The sequence below is a fragment of the Cervus canadensis genome, chromosome 20 (assembly GCF_019320065.1).
Source record: "Cervus canadensis isolate Bull #8, Minnesota chromosome 20, ASM1932006v1, whole genome shotgun sequence".
In the NCBI taxonomy this organism is placed as follows: domain Eukaryota; kingdom Metazoa; phylum Chordata; class Mammalia; order Artiodactyla; family Cervidae; genus Cervus; species Cervus canadensis.
The window spans coordinates 40,891,217-40,916,443 of record NC_057405.1 but is presented as its reverse complement, the minus strand read 5'-3'; the positions used below and the strand labels follow the sequence as shown (position 1 = coordinate 40,916,443).

Here is a 25,227-nt window from a genome sequence, read left to right as displayed (position 1 = left end):
ATTTACTGAAGGCAAGTGAGTTTGTATTCAGTGAGATGGAGGAGCGAAAATAAGTTCTTGTAACCATTAATGGATTTGTTATTTAGGAAGTATTCTGGGTTCTCTGTTGAGAAGAATGCCAGTGATATGGGCTTCCCTTGTGGCTCAGCAGGTAAAGAATCTGCCTGCAGTGTGGGAGACCTGGGTTCGATCCCTGGGTTGGGAAGATCCCCTGGAGAAGGGAACGGCTACCCACTCCAGTATTCTGACCTGGAGAATTTCATGGAATGTAAAGTCCGTGGGGTTGCAAACAGTCGGGCACAACTGAGAGACTTTCACTTTCACTTTCCAGTGATATGTGCCCCTTCTGTCTTTATTGCTTTGATGTATCGTTGAAGTCACAATGGTAAGGCATGTAGGGAAGAGGCTGCTTTGGCAGAGCGTTCAAGGATGGGTTACTTCTAGTTTGCCAAAGCTCCAGGAAAATCTTTATCTCCAGACAATGAGAAGTACCAGTAGTCATTGGATAGTGTGTTTGGGCAATAGATAGCTTGTGGCTTGGGCAATCTCTAGCAGCCTCAGTTTCCTCATCAATGAAATGGGGATAATCATATCTGTCTTGAGAATGTTAGGAGGACTCTGATAATAATATGGATTAGTTGCCTAGCACATTTCAGTTTCTCAGAAGAAGATATTTTTATTATGTGTTTATGCCTTAGTTAGGGTCCCACCAAAAGTAGGACTTGAGACAAACTTCTTGGGGAAGACCATAACTATACCTTTTTTTCTTTGGTTTATTACTCAAAAAGGGCCATGATAAAAACAAGCATAATAATTGGAAATAATTTAGGGGGAACCAAAATAACACATTCTGTGTGCTTATCTGTGAACTGGGGATAGTAGTGTCTTATTTATAAGACTGTTGTAAAGATTAAATGAATTTTACCGTATGTGAAGGCTTAAAACCATGTGTGGTACACAGGAATGGCTCAGCATTATTATTATTTTATCACTGCTAGTATTATTGTTCTTATTATAGAATAGGGATTTAAGCACAAGGCTCTGCAGTGAGGGAGAACTGGGTTTTAAATCCTTAAACTTTCTAAATTTGCAGCTTTAACCTTGGGTATTTACTTAGCCTTTCTGAACTTAGTCTTATCTCTAAAATGGTGATGACAGTGGTTCCTCTCGAATAAGACTGAGAATGAAAACCAACAAAATAGAGAGTTTAGCATAGTTCCTGGCACATTTGAATCCTTTGGTAATGTTAGATTTTATATTAACAGTGACAACTGTTCATTTATGTAGCATTCATTTCACAAATTTTTATTAAACACCGACTTACTATTTGACTATAAGGCTTTCTTCTAGACACTGGGGAAATAGTATGAAATACAGCAGAATTATAGCCTAATAGAATGAATATTTTATAATATTAAACAGTAGGCTTGAATTACTTAATATTTTTAATAAAAGCAATTTTTTTTTCATAAGGAACAAAAACTAACTTTACCAAGTAGAAATCATATGGACTTTTTAAGTGAATAAAGATGTTTTTTATTTTCATGTAATTTATGTGAAAATGAATGTTCCTTAATACTTAAAAATAATTTGTTTGCTTATCAAGTTTGTAATTTTATTTGCTTCTTATTGGATTAGTTGCCTAGCACTTCTTATTGAAATTTTATTTACTCTTAATTTACGTAACAAAATTAATGAGGCATTATATACATACATAAAATGTACTTGAGTGAATGTAAAATTTTCTAGAGAGTTAGTGCATATTTTCAAAAATTGTTGGCCTCAGGGATATTCAACCCCTACCATGCTTTTTCTTCAGAGGTCATGCAAAATTTAATTATGCTTTTAAAAACATTATGAATGATGAGTCTATCGGTAAGTCAAACTAAGTGTGAAATCATTATGCAAGACCATTTTGCTGTTACGTGATTTATTTATATATACTGGACTTATTTAATTGTCACACAATCACTGAATAAGTTTTAGCTTGATAAAGGAGAATATATTATTTTGACATCCTTAAAACTTATGGCATAAATCTCACTGTTTGAAAGGAGACATTCTTAACTAGAATTTAAAAGTCTAATGATAAACCTCAGTCTCAAGCTTTTTAGGTGTAAAGTTGTCTATGTGAATAACATTGATTTAATGAAGTAGCAAGGGGAAATTTGTAAATGCAAAAGTGAAGTAATTTGAAAATCTATTAGCTGAGAGACTTGTGCTCATGCTGTCTTTAGAGGACGCAAAGAAAAAAACATGAAAACTTTTTATGTAAAGCGACACAAAGAATGACAGTCAACAATAGAAAGATCTGCACGAAAGAAAATAAAAAGTGAAAACACTTATCCTGAGCTGCATGATGTTAAAATGTCCTGAAAGAGCATGAAAATTAATTATCTCCTTTAGTTTGCCTTTGCAAATGAGTTGGAAATGTCAGAATCATTTGCAGGTGTTTTCTGAACACAGCAGAACTTAGAGGATTCTGACATGCCTAAGAGAGCCCATGATAAACACGGTGTGTTTATCAGACTTGTATGTGTTTTCATTGCTGCTGACAGCATAGTCAAGGGCAAAGAAGCCCATGTTGCATCATGCATTGAGAGTCAATATGACGTAAAAGAACACTGGGGAAGATTCAGAAGACCTGAAGTCCTAATTCTTTCTCTGTTCTCCATCCAGACAACTCATTCAGGGCCTCAGTGTATAGGACCTCAGTTCTGAAATTAGAGGACTGAGGTTAATGAGTTAAATATATTCTTCTCTAAGGCGTCTGCCAATTTAGCTTTCTGTAGCTCTGTATTCTGCTGTAGTCTTAGAAACTAAACCATAGCATCCTTCTTGCATCCTCCTTGCTTAGACTTCATGGCCAAGAGAGCTTGCTTTATGTTTACAGTGGTAACCACTGGGAAGCATAAATGGCCTGAACATCTTGAAATTAAATAAGCACATGGTTACTTACACTAGAAAGTTCCTCTTCCATTAGGCAGATATTCTTGATCAAAATAAGATGAGGGAACCCCCCATGCTGTTTTATAGACCTAAGGATGATTGTATGTGTTAGTTAATAAGTGACCAAAGAGAGCATGCTTTCATGTGAAAATTCGTGACTTCTTCAAGAAAAGAGATCTGGAATTGAGTTATAAATAAAAGGGAAAATCTCAGTGATTGACATATTTTGGCATTCAATATTATTACCATTCATGTATATATGAAACATTAATATTTTCAGATTGAATATTCATACTTAGATATCTCTTACTATTTTAGAAGAATGATCAAAAGATAGAACATATACAAAATATGGAAAATGTAACAAAGTGGCCTCCTAATCCTACATTCTGTGTTTAGAAAAGAAAACAAGCTCAAGTTGGGATCTATTATCAATGTGTTTTTCAAAATGCTGTTATGGGTAGATGGCTCTATAGATAATCATGGTTGGCATATTGTCTGTTAGTCCTCTTTCACATATTCACACTGAACATTAACATCCTCTCAGAATATTTTGCAGTAGATTTACTTTAAAAAATCTTTATTGACATATAATTCACATACCGTAAAAGTCTTCCATTTAAGGAATACATCACAATGGTTTTTTTAAAATATAAATTTATTTATTTTAATTGGAGGCCAATTACTTTACAATATTATATTGGTTTTGCCATACATTGCCATGAATCCACCAAGGGTGTACATATGTTCCCCATCCTGAACCACCCCCCCCGCACCTCTCCCCCCATCCCATCCCTCAGGGTCATCCCAGTGCACCAGCCCCGAGCACCCTGTCTCATGCATCAAACCTGGACTGGTGATTCGTTTTACATATGATAATATACATGTTTCAATGCCATTCTCCCAAATCATCCCACCCTCGCCCTCTCCCACAGAGTCCAAAAGACTGTTCCATACATCTGTGTCTCTTGCTGTCTCGCATACAGGGTTATCGTTACCATCTGTCTAAATTCCATATATATGCGTTAGTATACTGTATTGGTGTTTTTCTTTCTGGCTTACTTCAGTCTGTATAATAGGCTCCAGTTTCATCCACCTCATTAGAACTGATTCAAATGTATTCTTTTTAATGGCCGAGTAATATTACAGTGGTTTCTAGTATATTCATTCACCATCACCATGGTCACCTTTAGATCATTTTCATCACTGCAAGAGAAACCCTTAAACCATTAGCTGTGACTCCCCAGTTCCCCTCAAACCACCCCCCAACTCTCGGAAACCACAAATCTACTTAGTCTCTATAAATTTGTGTGTATTGGATATTCTATATAAATAGAACCAGACATGTGTTTTCTTTCACTCAGTATAATGTTACTGAGTTCATCATGTTGTAGCATGTATCAGTACTCCATTCCTTTTTATTGCCAAATAATACTGTGTTGAAAGGATACACTATATTATGTTTATACACTCATCATTTGATGAACATTCCCTTTGTTTCCTCTTTGGGGCTATTCTGAAGGACGTTGCTATGAAGCAGTGTTAAAATGTTATTTCTGTGAAAGTTTTTGTGTAGATACGTGCTTTCATTATTCAGTGGTATATACCTATGAGTAAAATAGCTGGTCATGTAGTAACTCTGTTTAGTAATTTGAAGGATTGCCAACCTTTTTTTCCAATGAAGCTGCACCGTTTTATATTCTGTATTTATATTTATATTCTGAAGGAGGCTTTCAGTTTCTCCACATCTTACTCAACACTTGTCATTGTCCATCTTTTTTATTATAGCCATCTTGGTGAGTGTGAGGTGGTATTTCAGGGTGGTTTTAATTTGCATCTTCTAGCAGCTAATGATGTTAGGGATCTTTTCATGTCCTTATTGGTCATTTGCATACCTTCTTTGGAGAAATGTCTTTTAATATCCATTGCCCATTTTCTAAATTGGGTTATCTTTTATTGATTTAGTTGTAATAATTCCTATATACTTTAGATATAAGTCACTTATCAGACATGATTGGCAAATAGTTTCTCCACTTCTGTGGGTAACTTTGTCACTTTCTGATGGTGTCTTTTAATGCACAAAATTTTAAACTTTGGTGAAATTTAATTTATCTACAGTAGTGGTGGTTTATTCACTAAGTTGTGTCTGACTCTTGGCACCCATGAACTGTAGCCCACCAGGCTCCTCTGTACATGGGATTTCCCAGGCAAGAATACTGGAGTTGGGTTACCATTCTCCAGGGGATCTTCCAGATCCTGGGTCTCTTTCATTGCAGGCAAATTCTGTACCAACTGAGCCACCAGGGAAGCCCTAATTTATATATATATATATATATATATATATATATATATATATATATATATTTAATTGAAGGATAATTGCTTTGCAATGTTGTGTTCATTTTGTCACTGGTGCGTTTGGTGTCTGTTGCCTGAACCAAGGTCATGAAGCCTTACTCTTATTTTTCTTCTAAATATTTTATAGTTTTAGCTCTTACATTCAGATTTATGACCATTTTAAGTTAATCCAGGGCTTCCCTTGTGGCTTAGCTAGTAAAGATTCTGCCTGCAATGCGGGAGACCTGGGTTTGATTCCTGGGTTGAGAAGATCCCCTGGAGATGGGAAAGGCTACCCACTCCAGTATTCTGGCCTAGAGAATTCCATGGACGGTCCATGAGGTTGCAAAGTCGACACAACTGAGCGACTTTCATTAAGTTAATCCGTGTGTGGTATGAGGTATGGATCCAACTTCATTCTTTTGTATCTCGTTGTCCCGGCACTATTTGTTGAAAAGAAATTTGATTCCCCCATTGAATTGTCTTAGGTTCAAAATTTTAACAGTTTGGAAGAGGTTTTGAAAATATCAATTTCTGTATTTTTGATATTTATTTTAGTTTGACAAGAAGAGACTTAGGGTTTGATGGCTGGCATTTTAGCTACCTGAAATTCCACATATGGAAGTAAAACATAGTGAAGCAAAAAAATAGAATGATGTCATAAGGGGGTTATGAGCATGGTTTGTAAATTACAAGAAACTATTTTGCTATATTAAAGTACTATATAAAAAATCATCCTAATAATATTTGATACTCTGAATAAGGACCATCAAAAAGTGCAAGAGGCTGAAAGATGTATAAAGATACTGCCATGTCCAGTATCTTCTATTTACCAAACATTTTAGAAAGATTCTTACCAACAATATTTACAAAGGATTTACTCTTTCTGTCCAGTTGTAGAAAGAGAGGCTATGGCATTATGGGTACTGTTTAGAGTTGAGCCATTTTGCAGCTGGCTTTGTTTCTTTCCTGTATAAAAACAGAAAGCAGAGGCCTGGAGGGAATATCTCTTCCATAAGTGAAATGGCAACTTAGCTAAGCCTGAGATTAGTAATAAGAATGTGTGTGCTCAGTTGTATACAACTGTTTGCGACCCATGGACCATAGCCTGCCAGGCTCCTCTGTCCATGAAATTTCCAGGCAAGAATACTGAAGTGGGTTGCCATTTCCTCCTCTAGGGGATCTTCCCAACCCAGGGATTGAACCTGTGTCTCTTGCTCCTCCTGCATTGGCAGGTGGATCCTTTACCTCTTCACCTGGGAAGCCCTTGGTAATAAGAATAGTTGCTGATAATTACCGAATGGTTTCTTTGTAAAAAGTTGGTAACATTATTAGTCTCATTTACTAATGATTGAATCGAAGTTTAGAGATGGTATATAGCTTGCCTACAGACACATAACTAGTTAGTAGTGGAGTAGCATAACTCAAGGCTGTCTGAGTCTAGCTTGCTATGTTTTACTACCTTCCAAGATAAAAACTAAGATCTTGGAATCTGGTCCCATCACTTCATGGAAAATAGATGGAAAAGTGGAAACAGTGATAGATTTTATTTTCTTGGGCTCCAAAATCACTGCAGATGGTGACTGCCACCATGAAATTAAAAGACGCTTGCTTCTTGGAAGAAAAACTGTGACAAACCCAGACAGCATATTAAAAAGCAGAGACATCACTTTGCTAAGAAAGGTCTGTATAGTCAAAGCTGTAGTTTTTCCAGTAGTCATGTACGGATGTGAGAGTTGGACCATGAGGAAAGCTCAGGGCTGAAGAATTGATGCTTTTGAATTGTGGTACTGAAGAAGATTCTTGAGAGTCCCTTGGACAACAGGGAGATCAAACCAGTCAATCCTAAAGGAAATCAGTCCTGAATATTCATTGGAGGGACTGATGCTTAAGCTGAAGCTCCAATACCTGAGGCAAAGAGCTGATTCATTGGAAAAGACCCTGACGCTGGGAAGGATTGAGGGCTAGAGAAGAAGGGCAGGACAGAGGATGAGATGGTTGGATAGCATCATCCACTCAATGGACATGAATTTGGGCAAACGCTGGGAGATTGTGAAGGGCAGGAATGCCTGGTGTGCTGCAGTCCATGGGGTCACAGAGTCAGACACAACTGAACAAGAAGCTAAAAGCTTAAGCAAGATTATGAAGGTTCAGTTTAACGGCTCAATCTCTTAAGCATATTTCTTGTTTTCCTTATTTTGATTATAAACATTTCTTATGCACTTCTTTTGATTTGCAAACATTATGGAAACAGGTTCTGTAATGATTCTGATTCATCTGTTTGTTCTTTTGCATGTGTTGGAACTTCTAGGCATGAGTAAAGATGGTGAGAGCTTTATATCTGTTAGTACCAAAAGGTCATGAGATACCAGGAAGCACTAGCCATGCAAGCTGTTATGGGATATTTGGTTCATCTCAAGCCAGTTTTATGTTTTTTAGTCTGTTAGTCTGATCCTGATGTTGTTTATGATGTTGTCTATCTACGAATTTAGGGATGCTATAATTTGAGAAAAGTCTGAGTAAATGTGGCTTGAAAAAAATGTTTAAGTCACTATTGTTTCCTAAGTCAACACACTTTATACCATGCCCTCTAGGAGCTGCTGATACTCTTTCACTCTCCCCAGATGGATGCCCTAAAAGGGCTGCCGTAACACGATACAACAAACTGGTAATTTGTTATTTCATAGTGTTGTCAGGACTGTGCTCCCTCCAAAGCCTCTAGGGGAAGATCTTTCCTGATCTCTTCCAGCCTCGGGCAGACCCAGGAAAGATCTTCTCCGAGAGGCTTTGGAGGGAGCACAGTCCTGACAACCTGGCTCGTAGATATATTACTCCAGTCTCTGCCTCCATCTTCATATGACATTCCTCCTATGTCTCTGTGTCTTCACATTTTCCCCCCTTTAAAAAATTTTTTTTAACTGAAGTGTAGTTGATTTACACTATTGTGTAAGTTTCAGGTGTATAGCATAGCAATTCAGATATATATGTGTGTGTGTGTTTCAGATTCTTTTCCCATATAGGTTATTACAGAGTATTGAGTAGAATTCTCAGTGCTATACAATAGGTCCTTTTTGGTTATCTGTTTTATACATGTTAGCTGCTCAGTCGTGTCTGACCCTTTGTGATCCCATGGACTATAGCCCGCCAGGCACCTCTATCCATGGAATTCTCCAGGCAAGAATACTGGAGTGGGTAGCCATTCCCTTTTCCAGGGGATCTTCCTGATCCAGGGATCGAACCCAGGTCTCCTGCATTGCAGGCAGATTCTTTACCATCTGAGCCACCAGGGAAGCCCATTTTATACATAGAAGTGTGTATATGTTAATCCTAGCCTCCTAATTTATCCCTGTCTTGCCGCCTCCCTTTTCCTTCCTTCTTTTTCTAAGGTCACCGGTTGTACTGGATTAAGGGTCTGCCCTACAACAGTATGACTTCATCTTAACTTGGTTACATCTACAAATAAGATCACAGTCTAAGGTACTGGAGTTTGAACTTCAACATTTCTTTTGGGGAGGAGGGGTCATCGCTCATGCCATAACCCCAAATCTGGTACTTATGATCCTGCTGAAATGTGACTGACTGAGGTCAGTCCCTCAGAGAAATGCAGAGGTGGGTAGAATCGTACTACTGAAAATAAACTAGTCTCTTAGCATTTAGAATGACTGCTCTTTTCATCAGCTCCTTCATGAGATGGTTGTATTTTCATGATGATATGGATTTTCTCATTTTTGAAGGTTCACAGGATGATGTTATTTCAACTAGTGCAGCATGATATGACAACAGGAACACTGCAATGCGATGCAAATATCAACAACCACACAGTCAGTAGGCCGAGCAGATAATGTGCCTGAACTAGCTGTGACAATCAGCAAATGATTGATGTGTGAAGCACAGCTTTTAGCAGCAGCTGCTTCCCTGAGAATTGTGAATCACCATTTTAGTGAATCACCATTGCAGCTGCCTTCTTCCTCTGAGCCAGATAAATCCTGACATGAACAAGGTGCTGAGAGAGGAAGTGTAAATTCGGCTAGTAGTAAATGTCACTGGCCTCCGTATGAGACATGTAGTCATTCTCAAATCCGAGAAGGGGAAGGAAGGAGATAACTTTGATGTTAAATATATATTCTTTGAGTTTTGTCTCTTTTTTTTTTGTTCTGTCCATAATCTTGCCTTGAATGTAATGTCTTAAAGTGAAGCATATTTAAATAAGTTAATTCATCTTTTAAATAATAAATATATTTAATGTAAAGAATTTAGTATGTCTACTAAGCAACACTCTAGGGAAAAGTACATCTTTGTAGAAAAGTGGATTAAGACTTTCCTTTATTCTACTTTTGTACTTTAATGATGACTTTAATGATGTTAACATTTTAAAATTCAATGGTGAGTGTTGGGCTCCAGTCATGAAGTGCAGTCTGTACAGTTTAATGCAGTGGCCTGCTCTAAATGGCTCTCCATTTCTAGACAGATTATGAATTAGAAAAGCGATGGGTTTTTTTTAGTTGACCTATATATCTGGATTTAAAAAAGAATCCTCAAAATGGTGATAACAACAACAATGACAGAGAGAAACAAGGCTAGGCTGCCTCTCTTAGTAAAGGTAAATGGGAAAACCAGAAATGAGCATTTCAGCCTAAGCCTCTTTATTGATGAACTGAGTTTGAAGTCTTGGCTGGTTTGCTTTTCGGAGATAATTCTTAGAGATAGTTTCCAAGAATAACTCTTGCAAAGACCTGTTAAGAATGAATTTATCTCAAAATGCCACTTCAGATTTTTTCTTCATGCTATTCTAAAATCTAAAACTAATAATCAGGTTTTATTTAGGTAAAAGCACCTAAATCTGAAGCTTATTAAATAGTTAACAAAGATATGTGCCTCAGAATAAGATTTCTCTAATACATCTTTTTCTACCTGTGTTTCTCCTAGACGGTAGGAAGAAGAAATAGCCATGATTGAGAATATTAGGGCAAAGTAGATTAAAGAGGGAAACCTTTGACCCAGGAAATAATGGGATCAAAACCGCACAGGAAATCATACAGTTAGTTTTGGAAGGAAATGGAGGTCAGGAGGAAGGGATAAAAAAGTTGGCTATAAATCAATTTTATTAATGAAAAAAATACCCACGTGTGTTTGAAATTTTCACAGCTCTTTTTTGGTTCTGTGTTGGTAATTGACAGTTGGGTTTCAGATGAAGCTGAGTTTATACTCCTTTGCCCCCAATAAAGTAATGATTTGTGGTCTTGTACTGCTCACTAACCTTCTGAAGTGCACGTTCTCCTTGGCTGCAGAGAACAACCTAATAATGATGACTATTGTTTATTAAGGTATTTACACTAAGACATCGTCTCACTAATCTTCAGAACACTCCGTGAGCAAAAGTTCTATTTTTACATTTGTTGCTGTTGTCATACGTTGCTTGTCAAGTCTCCCAGACTGACCTCACAGACGGCAGCACGCCAGGCCTCTCCGTCTCTCCCCATCTCCCAAAGTTTGCTGAAGTTCATGTCCATTGAATCAGGGATGCCATCCACCCATCTCATCCTCTGACTCTCTCTTCTGCTTCTGTCTTCAGTCTTTCCCAGCATCATGGACTCTTCCAGTGAGTCAGCTATTTGCTTCAGATGACCAAAATACTGGAGTTTCAGCTTCAGCATCAGTCCTTTTTTTAATGAATATTCAGGGTTGATTTCACTTTAGATTGACTGGTTTTGATCTCCTTGGTGTCCAAGGGACTCTCAAGAGTCTTCTCCAACACCACAGTTCAAAAATATCAATTCTTCAGCTCAGGCTTCTTTATGGTCCAGCTCTCACATCCATACAGGACCACTGAGAAGACTCTAGCCTTGACTATATGGACCTTTGTCAGCAGAGTAATGTTTCTGCTTTTCAACACACTGTCTAGGTTTGTCATAGCTTTCCTGGCAAGAAGCAAACATCTTCTGATTCATAACTGCAGTCACCCACTGCAGCGATTTTAGAGCCCAGGAAGAGGAAATCTGTCACTACTTCCACTTTTTCCCTTCTATTTGCCATGAAGTAAGGGCACTCGATACCATGATCTTAGTTTTTTTAATATTTAGTTTTAAGTTAGCTCTTTCACTCTCCTTCACCCTCATCAAGAGGCTGTTTAGCTCCTGTTCACTTTCTGCCATTAGAGAGGTATCATCCACATATCTGAGGTTGTTGATGTTTCTCCCGCCTGTCTTGATTCCAGCTTGTAACTCATCCAGCCCGGCATTTCTCATGATGTGCTCAGTGTATAGGTTAAATAAACACGGTGACAGCAGACAGTCCTGTCGTTCTCCTTTCTCAATCTTGAACCAGTTGGTTGTTCCAGACAGTGTTCTGACTGTTGCTTCTTGACCGGCATACAGGTTTCTCAGGAGACAGGTCAGATGATGTGGTATTCCCATCTCTTTAAGAGCTTTCCACAGTATTTATTATGATCCACACAGTCAAAGGCTTTGGTGTAGTAAATGAAACAGAGGTAGATGATTTTTTGGAATTCCCTAGCTTTCTCTATGATCCAGTAAATGTAGGCAATTTGATCTCTGGTTCCTCTTTCTTTTCTAAATCCATCTTGGACATCTGGAAGTCCTTGGTTCACATGCTGAAGCCTAGCATGCAAGATTTTAAGTTTGACGTTACTAGCGTGGGAGATGAGTGCAGTTGTCTGATGGTTAGCACATTCTTTCACACTACTCTTCTTGGGAATTGGGGTGAGGATTGACGTTTTCCAGTCCTGTGGCCACTACTGGGTCTTGCAGATTTGCTGACATATTTAATGCAACACCTTGATGGCATCATCCTTTAGGGTTTTGAATAGTTCTACTGGAATTCCATCGCATCCACTTACTTTATTAACAGCTTTATTATCTTCCTCCATGGAAGAATGGAGGAAAACTACTAATAGCCCCAGAAAGAATTTTCACATTATACATAAGAAGTGTTGTACTAAAGTGGCCCAGTTATGGTTATGTTCCAGAGCCAGGCTGGCTCCAAAGCTCATGTGCTTAGCATTATATTGTTGTTAGTGTTAGAATCTCTCCCAGCCTTAGCCTGCTGTGACCACACTTTTATGATCATCTGAATTTCTTTGCCTGGTGTTCTCACCACTGACACTGCCAGACTTGAAGGTTAACATTTCAAAAGCCCATAAATCCTCCCACAGGTTATCTGTGCAGATATGGCAACTGAAGTCCAGAGGGTTTACTATGTTGCAAGAGATCATTGTGTCCATTTCCTAAGAGCATCTTGCCTCACCCCCAAAGGGCACCAAATCTATTTGAAGAACAGCTTTTTAAAGTTGGGGCTCTATTGTGGTTTTGTTGTACGACTCCTCCATCTTTCGCCTCTCTTGGTCTAGGAGTCTGTCACTTTGTGATAGATTTGCAAGATGACATAACCTTGAATACTAGTCCCGAACTGCCTTCAAGGACATTGCTGTGCTTTTTGTAAAAGCGGATCAGGTTCCTTTGAGCAAGTTACTGATTGTATCAAGGTGGGGATGGAGCATCTGGTGTTAAAATATAATGCTAAGAGGATGACTCATAAAAACCACTTTGAAAAAAATAGATTTGCATATCCATAATGATCTCCTCCTACATATTTACTCTTTGCTCCTCCTGTAGGTTAACTTAGTCAAGCATCACTGTCATTATTGAGTCAGTCTGACTTTGTGGGTTCAAATCTTGACACTGCTTGGCACTGGCTCTATTATAACCTCAGGATCCCTCAGGAATCCAATGGTGTCAGTGTTTACTTCTGGGGACTTTTATAAGGATTCATCGACAGAATGTTTAAGACATAACTGGAAAATCATGGATACTCAGCAATTGTTTGCTCTCTTCCCTCCCAATGAGTTCGTATATTCACTTTCATATATAAGAGTTTTCATTGGCTTTCTTTTGTGAGCATAAATATTTGGATACCAGATCTAAATCTGCTGGTGTGAATATCACAGCATTGTGTTTAGTCCTTAAAATTTTAACTTTTATTATTAAGATAAAAATTATTTATTAACTGTGACGCCCAACAGTCTTTCATTAGCCCCAGGTAAACCTATTAAAATACTGTAAGTCATATGGAACACTTGTCAGGCTTATGAGCTGATATGCTGATGTTTGAAGATTTTAATATAGGCAAGAAAGTAATATAGGCTAAGAAGTTTAATATTGTTAGAAAAATTTAATAGGTACTTCCTTTATTTAAGCTTTACAAAGAAGCGTTGTGAAGCAGCGGGTAGTTTATAATAAATTTCTGTCTGGTGCTTTTATGGTTGTTTTTTGTATGACACATGGTAAGACAGTGGAGAAAAGGGGCTTTCCTGAATGATCAGAGTGGCTTTCAGATGTGTTAAGTGCCAGGAATTTTAGAACCACATGAGCCACACGTGACGTGTTGGGCAGAACAGATGTGAGTGAAGCTTGACAGTTGTTCATGTTGAATGCTGAATACCATGAAATGCAATCCTCTCTGCCGCCCCCACCCCTGACACAAACACTCTTCCCCGATACCAACTCAAAATTTTAAAAAAGCCATTTAAATTAATTTAATGGTGTATGGCAACCTTTGTTTGAATATTTTGCAGCTGTTTATAAGGGAAAGGTCACCTTATAAGGGTGGGCAGATTCTTCCATCCTGATTTACTTGGAGGAATGAATAGTAGTGTCTGGTCATGCTGTACTAAAAAAGGGGTGTGGGTGGTGGAATCCTAAAATTCGAGCCAGTGTTAAGAACTTAAAAAGAAGACTGATTATGAAACTCAAATATAAGGCTGGAAATAACAAGGACCAAAACTATGCCTAAAACATTGTGAAGACCATGGATAATACAATCTATGTGAAGAAGGAAAGATTACTAACAGACATCTATCTCTTCAAAGGAGAGGAGGGGAATATAAGTTTCTCATATAAAGTGAATTAATATGATTGGTTGCAATGAAAATGTGGTGGTAAAGAATCCTGGGTTTTCCCTGATGACTTTTGGGTAGCTGAAATGTACATTCTGCTGGCTAAACGTAGAGAGAAAATAATCTTAAGAAAAAAACTACTATAAGGAGCTTCATGGTAGAATTAACACTAGAAATCATTGATTTGACTCCTCCCTAAAAAAATACAGTTCGGTTGGATGACTGAGGCCAGGTAGGGAAGAAAGACTGTTTAGAGGGCATGGTGTGACAACACTGCCTGAATATTTGGAAAATTGGTGACCTTTCAGTAACTGAAATGCATCTGATAAGTGATGCAGATTGCATTTCCAAACTCCTGCTTCTTGTAAGTAGCAGTTGACTTGCATATTGCCAATCTTATTTAACTTTAAGGTTTAAATGTGAAATTTAGATCCACTATATCTTTGAATGTAAGTTAATAAAAGTTGAGGAGGAGGCTTCTGTTTCATTTTATCATTTCCACGCTTAAAAACATCAGCCTCCTAGAAAGACTGAGGGCAGTAGCAAAACACTTCTGCTTCATTTCACTTCATTCCTTTTACTCCCTTGCTTCCTCTCTTGTGAGAATGCAGAAAGGAGAGAATGATTTAAGTATCTGTTGTTTGTTCTTTGCTGTCTTGTAACTCTAGAAGTTTAAGTTGGAACTAAAGCGTGATTGAGACCTGACTTGTTCAGAACTCTGATGGATGCTTTTCTCATTTTTCATACCTTTAAACTGATTTAAGAAGTTTAGACCACATCAGATACCTTTTAAATTTGCTTGCCATCTTGGATTAAGGTTAATTCTATTATTTCATATTTTCAATCATTCAGTTCAGTTCAGTTCAGTTCAGTCGCTCAGTCATGTCTGACTCTTTGCGACCCCATGAATCGCAGCACGCCAGGTCTCCCTGTCCATCACCAACTCCCGTAGTTTATTCAATAATTACTCTTCTCTTATTAATTACCGCTTACTGCTTCTCCGTCCTGCCTCTTGTGAGAACACGCTATTATTCATTGACACACACACTGATCTCTTTTAGCCTGGGATTCTCTTAGTTTTCATCTTTTCAGCTCTACATATGATACAAAATTGCTGAAATTTCCGTTTTTAATTTTCTCCTTTTGCCTGAGTGCCAGGCCCATAGTTCCAGTTACTTACTCTGCCCTCCCCTTGGCAATATTGCCAGCATCTAAACTTACTAGCTCTTCTCCTCATCTTTTATTTTGTTAGTGATTCTGTGATCCAGTTCCCTAAACATAAAACCTTGCAATTGTTTCAACTCATTGCCCTCCTACATTCACTTTGGCCTGTCACCACATTCTGTGGGTTTTTCCACTTCAAAATGTTTTTTATTCATCTGAATTAGTTAAAATATTGGTTTGACAGTTATAGTAAAGTCCTGAAATAACAGTGGATTAAACATAGTGTGGCTCAGATGGTAAAGTGTCTGCCTACAATGTGGGAGACCTGGGTTCTATCCCTGGGTTGGGAAGATCCCCTGGAGAAGGAAATGGCAACCCACTCCAGTACTCTCACCTGGAAAATCCCATGGATGGAGGAGCCTGGGGTCGCAAAGAGTCGGACATGACTGAGCAACTTCACTTTCTTTAAACGTAGTGTAGGTTTAATTCTGTCTTATTACAGCCCAGGTAGATGGTACAGACATGGTGTAACGGCTTGACATGTTAGGGATACGGGCTACTTACTTACACCTGTTGCTTTGTCATCCCCAGGGTAGTGTCCTTGTCCACGTGGTGAATGATGGCTGACCATACAGATACTGTTAAGTTTTCAGAAAAGGAAAAAGAGAAGGGAAGGGCCACCCTCGCCTCTCTTTTAGGATATAACCTAGAAATGCATACGTCACTTATGCTCATAGCTCATGTTTCAGTGACAAAATCCAGTTACGTGGTTGCATCTAGCAGCATGGGAGGCTTGGTAATGGGGTCCTTAGCTATGTACCCAGCTGAACGTTCTATTTTTTAGAGAAGAAGAGCAGAAGAGCTATTGGGAGCCCAACCAGAAATCTCTGCCACACCTTCCTTAATCCAGTTTTATTGTCTCCCCCTTTGGTGGACCTTTATTGCCAATGCCAAGATTACTTCTAGAGTCTTAGAGCTGGATTTACTGTTTGCTTACTATCAATTCACTTATTTTTCTATTCAAGAGCCATTTTTTGTTGTTGTTGTTAAACCTCGGCTTAGTAGCCCACTGCATAAAGTCTGTTTCAAAACTCCTGATAATCTGGTCCTATTCTACCTGCTCCTGATCTGTTTTCAACTTTCATTCATTAATTCTTTGTTTATCCAGTAAACATGTGTTGAGTGCCTACTCTGTGTCAGGCACATAGAGTCTTTTGTTTTTCTAAGCTGGTTCATTTGAGTTCTGTGGATAGAAAACATCCTCGTGAATGTCCATGCTCTCTCATGTCACATTGATTCATCTTTTGATGTTTGTTTTCATCTTTATAATGCCTGAGAGATTAAATGCATCATCAGAAAACAGCCTTTCAGAACTGGGTCTTGCAGTTGAAGTGGTCAGCTTTTTTTAGGAAGCAGATGAAATTCATCTTTTTTTTTTTTGCATTTAAGAAAATTATTTTAATTCAAGTATAATTGCTTTATAACGTGTTAGTTTCTGCTGTACAATAACGTGAAATTGCTATATGTATACGTATATTTCCTCCCTTCCATCCCCTCATCTGCCATTTTGAATGTTCATGTCTTTATACATTTTAGAACTATGATTTGCCTTTAAAAACAAAACAAAAGTAGAAACTAACGCCCCTTGAAACATCTATAACTAGATTTAGTAGCTCATTGAAATTGTAAAACAGCTCAGTTCAAGCATTGACTAAGTATTACCTCACATAGTTCTCTAGTTGCTTATTTGTTCTCAAACAACTTCATCTTCAGTCCTACAGTCCTAGGTATGATAGAGGCAGACATTTATTTAACATAACTAACCAGTCATCATCTTTATATTTGTACTTCATTTTTGGGAAGAAATTGTCAAATCAGGTCCAGGGCTAGGGTGAGGTCCATGAGGCCAAACTGTGTATAAGTGCAGTGTTAGATCTGTCTGAAGTGAACAGGATCCTTCTGCTTTTATGCAGAGTTTTGCATATTGACTTGCCTGACTGCTCGAGTCATGATAACTTTCAAGTTAGACAGTATAGATTTAAAAGAAAAAAAAAAGTGTTCATTATTTTATCAAACCGTAGAAGCTAAAAGTACCTTAAATCGTACCAGATCATACTTTAAAAATGTATGTTTGCAAATGAGGTCTGATGGGGATGTGCAGGGAAGCCAGTCCATGAAAATAAGGCAGGGGCATCTACAAGGAAGACAGTCCAGTGTCCAGGACCGATCATTCAGCTGCTTTATCTATTTCATTGTCTTATAACAGCTACGCTTGTTCCCTCTTCAGCATGGTAGCCTTATCTCTAAAATGGCAGTGTTGTCAAGTAATTTTCAAACTACACTCGTGGAGGGAGAGTTGAGGTGAAAGAACTCAGAGTGGGTAGAGACTGAAGCTGTTTTAGCCAGAGCCGCTCTGTTTGTATCTGTCTTACATATTGGCCACCTGCTGAAGAGTTCATTTCGGAAAGAAATATTTTAAAATAGTTTGAAAATCACTGAATTAGCTCATTTGCAAGATCTACGCTAATTCACAACCCTGTGCATGTATGCTAATATGATGAATTTCTGCTGATCCACCCACATCTTGATCTGCTCCTCTTGCAAAGCCTGTAATAACCTTTGCTGAAACCACTGGCCTTTTTCCCTTGGGAATCTCTTAGTTGTTATATGTATATCACCAGGTTTTCCCTAGATTTAACTGCAGTTACAGGAGATAATGGAGGGAAAATTAGATCTTGTATAGTAGCAAGGTCTTCTAAATTCTGCACCCAACCTGGAAGTTCAGGAAGAACATAGTAGAACACTTAGTTATATTTACAGTATTCTTATTTGATTTAAATTTCTGTTAATGTATTTAACATACATGTCAATGATAATATAACAAATTATGTTTTTCATTAGAAGAGTGGTACTTATAATTTATAAACATGAGTTTTTATAAATAGGAGATGTGTGCTCAAAACAATTTGTTGGTGATGTTAAAGGCATGCCACTGTTCTTAAAGCCTTTTCAGAAATTACTTTTCTTTTGTTGGTAGTTTTTTGTTGTTGTTGTTGTTCTTGGTAGCTTTTGATAATTGATAGTTTAAAGGATAAGTAGAGAGTCTTTCAGTCTCTTAATCTTTAGAGTATTTGTGTTTAGCATATCACCCATAAATCTGAATTTTGATGTCTGTGAAGAATCAAAAATTCATATGGATATTATTTTAAAAGTCCATTACATGAATATATTTGAATATAGCATAAGCTGCAAAGAAATGAAAAGGGAAAAATAACTTGCTTGCTTTCTTTTAAGTAAAATAGGAAGAGATAGGTGGAAATTCATAAAATAAAAACAGAATTTAATCCTGGACAAGGTGTAAAGTTATAGAGATTTATTAAATATACATTTTAAAGACATGAATAACAGTGTTAAGTTTTACCTAGCTGATTTTAAACTGGATTCCTATTTGCAGTTTCTACTAGATCTTTGCTGACAGCCATAAACAAATGTTTGAAAAATTAGGACTACAAAAGTATTTTTCTTGATCTTGGTCTTTTGGGGTGCATATTTGCATTATATTACATAAATTTTGAAGCTTGTAAAAGTTTTACTTTGTTACTACTTCCCATATGATCATTTATTTTTCTCTTCCTCTTCTCAGTTCCCTTTACCTCATCTGAACAAATGGGACTCATTTGAAGGAAAACAGTTTCAGATACACAGTGAGAGGAACAGAGAAAACCATATAGGAAGCTGAGTAGAGAAAGATGTCTGCTTTGGGTTTTAAAATTCTTACGCAGTGATAAGTATGTGTTCAAGCAGCTCTGAGTCTGAAAAGCACCTCACAAACCTTGACATTTAACTGATATTTATTGCATCCCTCCTACCATGTGCAAGGTGAATGAATCACAGTCTGTGCCCTCAAAAGGCTTTAAGAAACTTGTGTGAGGGTGAGAAGGCAGGCACTAATCAGAAATTAAAAATATAGGTGATAGGTTCAACAGTAGAGATAGACTAGAGTGTTCTAGAGCACAGAGAGGGGAACTTACGTGATGACTTTCTCAACTTGACATTAATCCCTAATTGCATTGTTGTAGCATAATTGCATTTTGTAACTGGCAATTCTATGTACTAACACTTGGTGAAATGAACCCTTTTGACTTTTAATAGAAAATTTTGTGGTAGAATTGGAGATTCTGCTTTTCTCAAGGAAGTCAAACAAGTCATGGTGTTTACCAGTTTTAAGTTAGAAAAGGACAAAATGATTGAAATTTGATGATCAAAATGGATTTTCACCTTATCTGGTTTTTCATAGTCTTTTTTTTTTTTTTGATTTACAGGAAAAAGGGTTTGTCAGAGTTTCTTCCTAAACCTGTCTTAGAAATAGCAGCATATTTTAATCAGAGATTTGTAAGTATTTTTTTCTTCTTTATTTAGGAAATTAGATACTGATTTTGTGGAAGAAATGGCTCCTTCAGTAAAACATTTGACAAGATATAGTGATACAATCTGAATTGGCATGCAAAATTTGAATGAGAGCAAAGGACACACAAAAGTCACCTTTCAAAAAACAAAACAAGGAAAACAAATCCTCAGTCAGAAAACCTTCAACAAATCTATCAACAACTACTGAATGTTTAGTTATTTTTTTTGCCATTTCTCCTTCTTAATGTCATTTTTCTTACTTTTCCCCTTTGTGAAAATATCTGTGTGTTCACATATTTTAGAAAGGCTGTAACATCAATGTGAAAGGAAGAGGGAAAGAGTAAGATATGAACAGAGGAAAGGGGAAGAATTTGAATTCTGTTAAAAACTGTACAGTTTTGGACAACTTTGTCTTTTCCATTAATGATTTTAGTGAGTTGTTTTTAAAAAAATCAAAGTTAGAGCTCATGATAGCTATGATCCACTTGGCTTCATCATATTTATGAAATACCTTCTATTGTGCGATACCAAGTACTGGTCAACGCAGGAATGGGGCATCTGGGAGATCCTTTTTACTTCAGTGTAGCAAGAGATCAAGACAAACATATCTCTTCACAAACATATTTTATTAAACAAATTGAGATGAATCAAGGGGGGGCAGAGAGTTTTGTCCTAAAAAAATGTGTTCATAGTAATAGCATTTTATATTGTATTCCCTGAAAGATATTTCGAGTCTCATGTAGTCCGATTCTAGCATGTTGAAAGGCATACAGTCTAGGGTCCATGGTATAAAGAGAGATTAATGAAGCAGAGTCAGATAATTAAGGTCTGGAGGTGAATGGGCTCCTCACCAAGTGGGCGAGACCCTGCACGGCATACTTGTGGGCTTCCCATCAGCTAATACTTGTTTCAAAGGTTGTTGACTAGAAGTGATGACTGCCTTGGATCATTTTAGGATCCTAGGGCATCCCTTAAATATTGTTGTTTATTAGTTACTAGTCCTTACGTCTAATCTGTGATTATTTTTAATGACGTAAACATTTGTGATGTCGGTAATAAAGCCAACCGCCAGGAACTGAGGCATATTGCTAACCTACAATCTTTTCTTATCCTCAGATAAGATCTCAGCAGATGGTTTAATTAAAAGGCTGTACTGAACTCTTTAATTCCACATTCTGTAGCAGTATAGGCTGTTCTTTAGCTGTGTGGCATTATTTTTCAGTTCTCCTGTATCCATTTATGAATCTCATGGTTTTGGAGAAATTACCTGAACTCTCTGCTGCTTCAGTTTGTCAGTAAAATGAGGGTAAAAGTGCTTGGATCACAGTTTTGTTATGGGAGTAGACAAGATGATAAAATACGGTAGAAATAATAATGATGAATAGACCTCTGTTGCAGTCAGAACTTCCTGTCTTCACTGTATTGTTCAGTAGACTTTGAGGTCTTGCCTGTATGATTATTTCATTTGTCAGCATATATAAGCTATTTGTAAAATCACTGAAAGAATTGTTAAAATGCAGATTTGGGGCCATCTTCCCAGATATTTTTGTCAAGCATCTTAGATAATTTACATGAAAATGATCTACAGGCTACCCTTTGAAAAACACTATTTTTCCTTTGTAAATGAGCCCCAAATTAGTTGATCACCAAAGGCATATGAGAGCCTTGTAAAAAAACATACCCAGGGTTCCACCTTAAAGATTCGGATTTGGTAGGTCTGGTGCAAGGCATCAGAGCTTGTTTTTCGAAAGTTGCCACACTGATTTTGATATTTGCAAAATGCTGCTTTATAGCCTTACTGTATCTCTAATTTTTTATTCATAAAACTTTTGGCTGTGCTTACTGTATGTGGATGAGGGAATATCATTATGAATATGTGCTTCAGCTAGTCTAGATCAAGTTACAGAAGTGAAAAGGATGAGGTTAGATGTCTGCATTTGCAATCATTACCCAGATTTACAGTCTTCTTACCCTTGGTTGTATAGCTGCATTAGTAAATCCAAGTGCTTACTCCCTATATTGAAGAATTTCTTCATGAGAGAGTACTATAGGAAGCCATCTAGTTCAAACCTCTCATCTCACAGAGCAGGAAAATGAGGCCCAGAGCTTTGCCCAAGGCCATGGGCAGTCTTGGATCAACACCTGGATTTCTACCCCCAGCTCAGTTCCATTTCCATCACATCAGCTGACTGCCACGTCGGGAACCTGTGACACCTATGAAACCAGTTCTTCTAGCGTTGACTGTACGTAGGCTTCCCAGCAGAAGCAGAAAGCACTCTGTGACTCAGCTTTCCTACTTACCTGTCCAGCTGTCTGAAAGTGAGCTTCTTCTTTTCTGACTCCAGTTCTCCATCAATAAAAAGTGGCAGGAAGGTCACGGAGGGACTGAGGTTCTCGCCAGGAGAGGCAGCCTGTTCCAGCAGTGACACCATCATCTCAATTGCCTTCTTGATTCTTCATCTTAGCAGAGCCAACTGTGCCTTTTTTCAAACTCCAGATCTCTAGATGGCAGAGCAATCATCATTTTAGTCCATCTTCTTGCATCATTTTTTTCCTTGGCATCACTTTAGTTGCTCTTATTTGGACACTGTTCAGCTCTGAAGAGCCATTTTCTGTGTGTGTGTGTGTGTGTGTGTGCGTGTGTGTGTGTTAGTTGCTCAGTCGTGCCCCACTCTTTGCGACCCCACGGACTGTAGCCCTCCAGGCTCCTGGGTCCATGGGATTCTCCAGGCAAGAATACTGGTGTAGGTTGCCATTCCCTTCCCCAGGGGACCTTCCCAACCCAGGGATCGAACCCGGGTCTCCCACATTGCAGGCAGATTCTTTACCATCTGAGCCACCAGGGAAGCCATTACATTCAACAAATACTAAGTACTGTGTCCCAAGATCAGTCTTGGCTATCAGAGATATCAAATGAATCCAGCATGGTCCTAGTTTCAGAAAAATTCACAGGATCACAAGGAGGGAGGACAGTATAAAAGATGCTACCGGAGTGCTTGAGAGCATCACAGGAGCTGTGGCTACTACTTTTTAGGGGAGCCCAGGAAGGCCTTTTGGGAAGAGGGGACATTGGTCAGTTTTGAGTGCAAAAACTGTAACCCTCAGTCTAAATGCACAAATTTTGCAATCACATGAAGAGAATGTTTTGAAGGGTTAATGAAGAGAGCAAATGCAATGAGATTAATAAGGCAAATGCCAGTATGATGGAGAGAAGGGAACACTGCAACATGTAGCTAAAAACCTGGGTCTTCTCCTCATGGTATCACGCCTAACCTATGTAACTTTGGCCAGTCCAGTCAGCCTCCTTAGACTTCATTTGACTGCTTGCTCAATTCATTCATGTAATGAAATTCATGTTATAGGCTGTTTTTCTTGCCTGCAAAATCCCATGGACAGAGGAGCCTGGCAGGCTACAGTCCATGGAGTCGCAGGAGTTGGACACAATTTAGCGACTAAACCACCACCACCATGTACTTGGGGTACAGTCAAGGGAAGCCAAAATGCCTCCTGAAGTGTTTCCTGAGCTGAAGGTCAGTGTTGAGCAGAGGTTGACCTCGTCAAGAGAAACTTTGGAAGGAGATGCTTCAGCCGGTGGCCTGAGTGTGAAGGTGAAGGGAGTGTGTCGGGAGTTATAAGCCCTGGATGGGGAGCAGTTCCTTTCACGTAACTACCTGAGGTCAGCGGAGGAGTGGCAAGACCTAAGACTGGGGAGTAAGCAGAGTGTAGATCAGGGAGGGTGTGGCTAGTCATGCTAAGGAACTGGGCGACATTTTCTTGGCTTAAGGGGAGTAGTCAGAGAACTGAGATAGTGATGTTTGCTTGGCTAGGGTAAAGAATGGACTCAGTTCAGTTCAGTCGCTCAGTCGTGTCTGCCTCTTTGTGACCCGATGGACTGCAGCACGCCAGGCTTCCCTGTCCATCGCCAACTCCTGGAGTTTACTCAAACTCATGTCCATTGAGTTGGTGATGCCATCCAACCATCTCATCCTCTGTCATCCCCTTCTCCTCTTGCCTTCAATCTTTCCCAACATCAGGGTCTTTTCCAGTGAGTCAGCTCTTTGCATCAGGTGGCCCAAGTATTGGAGTTTCAGCTTCAACATCAGTCCTTCCAGTGAAGATTCAGGACTAATTTCCTTTAGGATAGACTGGTTTGATCTCCTTGCAGTCCGAGGGACTCTCAAGAGTCTTCTCCAACACCACAGTTCAAAAGCATCAATTCTTTGGCGCTCAGCTTTCTTTATAGTCCGACTCTCACATCCATACATGACTACTGGAAAAACCATAGCCTTGACTAGACAGACCTTTGTTGGCAAAGTTATGTCACTGGAGAAGGGAATGGCAAACCACTTCAGTATTCCTGCCTTGAGAACCCCATGAACAGTATGAAAAGAATGGACTAGAGGGCAACAAAATGGAGACAGGATAATGAGTGAAGAGGGCCATCTGATCTAGAGAGGCAGGCACCCTTAACTGGGGTAGTGAACGAGGCAGAGCAGAGCTGTTGGCTACTGCATGACTTTGCATGACTTGATGATCATGGAAGGTGAGGGACAAGGGTGTCTGCTGGGTTTCTGACTTGTGCAACTGGGTGGGTTATGGTGCTGTTCACTGAGAGAGAAAACTCAGGAGGAGGAACAAGCTTCAAAAGGAAGATGAATATCTCTAACGGGAGGGGATGAGACCCGCTAATGTGTCCTGGGCTCTTCAACATTAACTGGCCTTCCATGCTGACAGTATCACACACGTTGTCCCACTTAATCTTCTCAACTGTGGGAGGTATTATTATGTGTACTCAAAAGATGTGGGAGCCAAGGCTCAGCGAGCTTAATGCCTCACATAATATCCCTCAGTTAAAAAGGAACGGAGGCAAAAGTTCAGCCCAGGATGCTCAGCTGGGTGTATTTCATCCTAAAGCACACATACCTTCTCTTCTATCACTCTGTTTTCCTTTTAGCTCTGACACATTTAATTCCGTGAAAATAGGTCACTCGTGAAACCCAAATAACTTCAGACTTTCTGGGTTGTTAAATCGAAGGCATAAACTTTACTTTCTAATTTATTATTTCTCACTTGGAAACCTGCAAACTGCCTCCAAACTCACCTCTGGAATCCACTCTTCTTTTCCAATCTATTCCATTTGCTGTAACCAAAATGATCTTTTTTAAAGTTCAATTTTGATTGTCATATGGTTGCTTAAAAGACCTCAGTGGCTGCCCAGTGCTTCTGGAAGAGTAGACCGAATCCTTAACACGCCTTGATGATGAAGCCCCGGTTAAGTCATTTACTCTGTCTCATGATATTTCCTACCTTCTTCTCTGCGTTTGGGCCACATGGGCCTTACTTCAGTTCCCGAAATGTGCTGTGCCCTTGCCTTCTGCTTGAAATACTCTCTTTCTCCGTCTATACCAGCTGCTCTTTTCTCCGTATCTCAGCTCATATTATTAGTGCATCAGGTCCTG

General features: G+C 38.7%; 1 protein-coding gene across 4 annotated transcripts in view; it reads left to right on the top strand.

Annotated features, from left to right (window-relative positions):
- The window catches only part of PKIB (cAMP-dependent protein kinase inhibitor beta), a 114,034-nt gene that overhangs the window by 49,167 nt on the left and 39,640 nt on the right, over positions 1-25,227 (top strand). For 2 of the 4 annotated variants that reach the window (XM_043439609.1, XM_043439605.1), the window contains one exon: positions 19,684-19,753. The exons of the other annotated variants lie outside the window; for them this stretch is intronic. The gene's annotated coding sequence lies outside the window, so the exon portion shown is untranslated. The remainder of the gene's footprint in view (positions 1-19,683; positions 19,754-25,227) is intronic. 4 annotated transcript variants of the gene reach the window in all.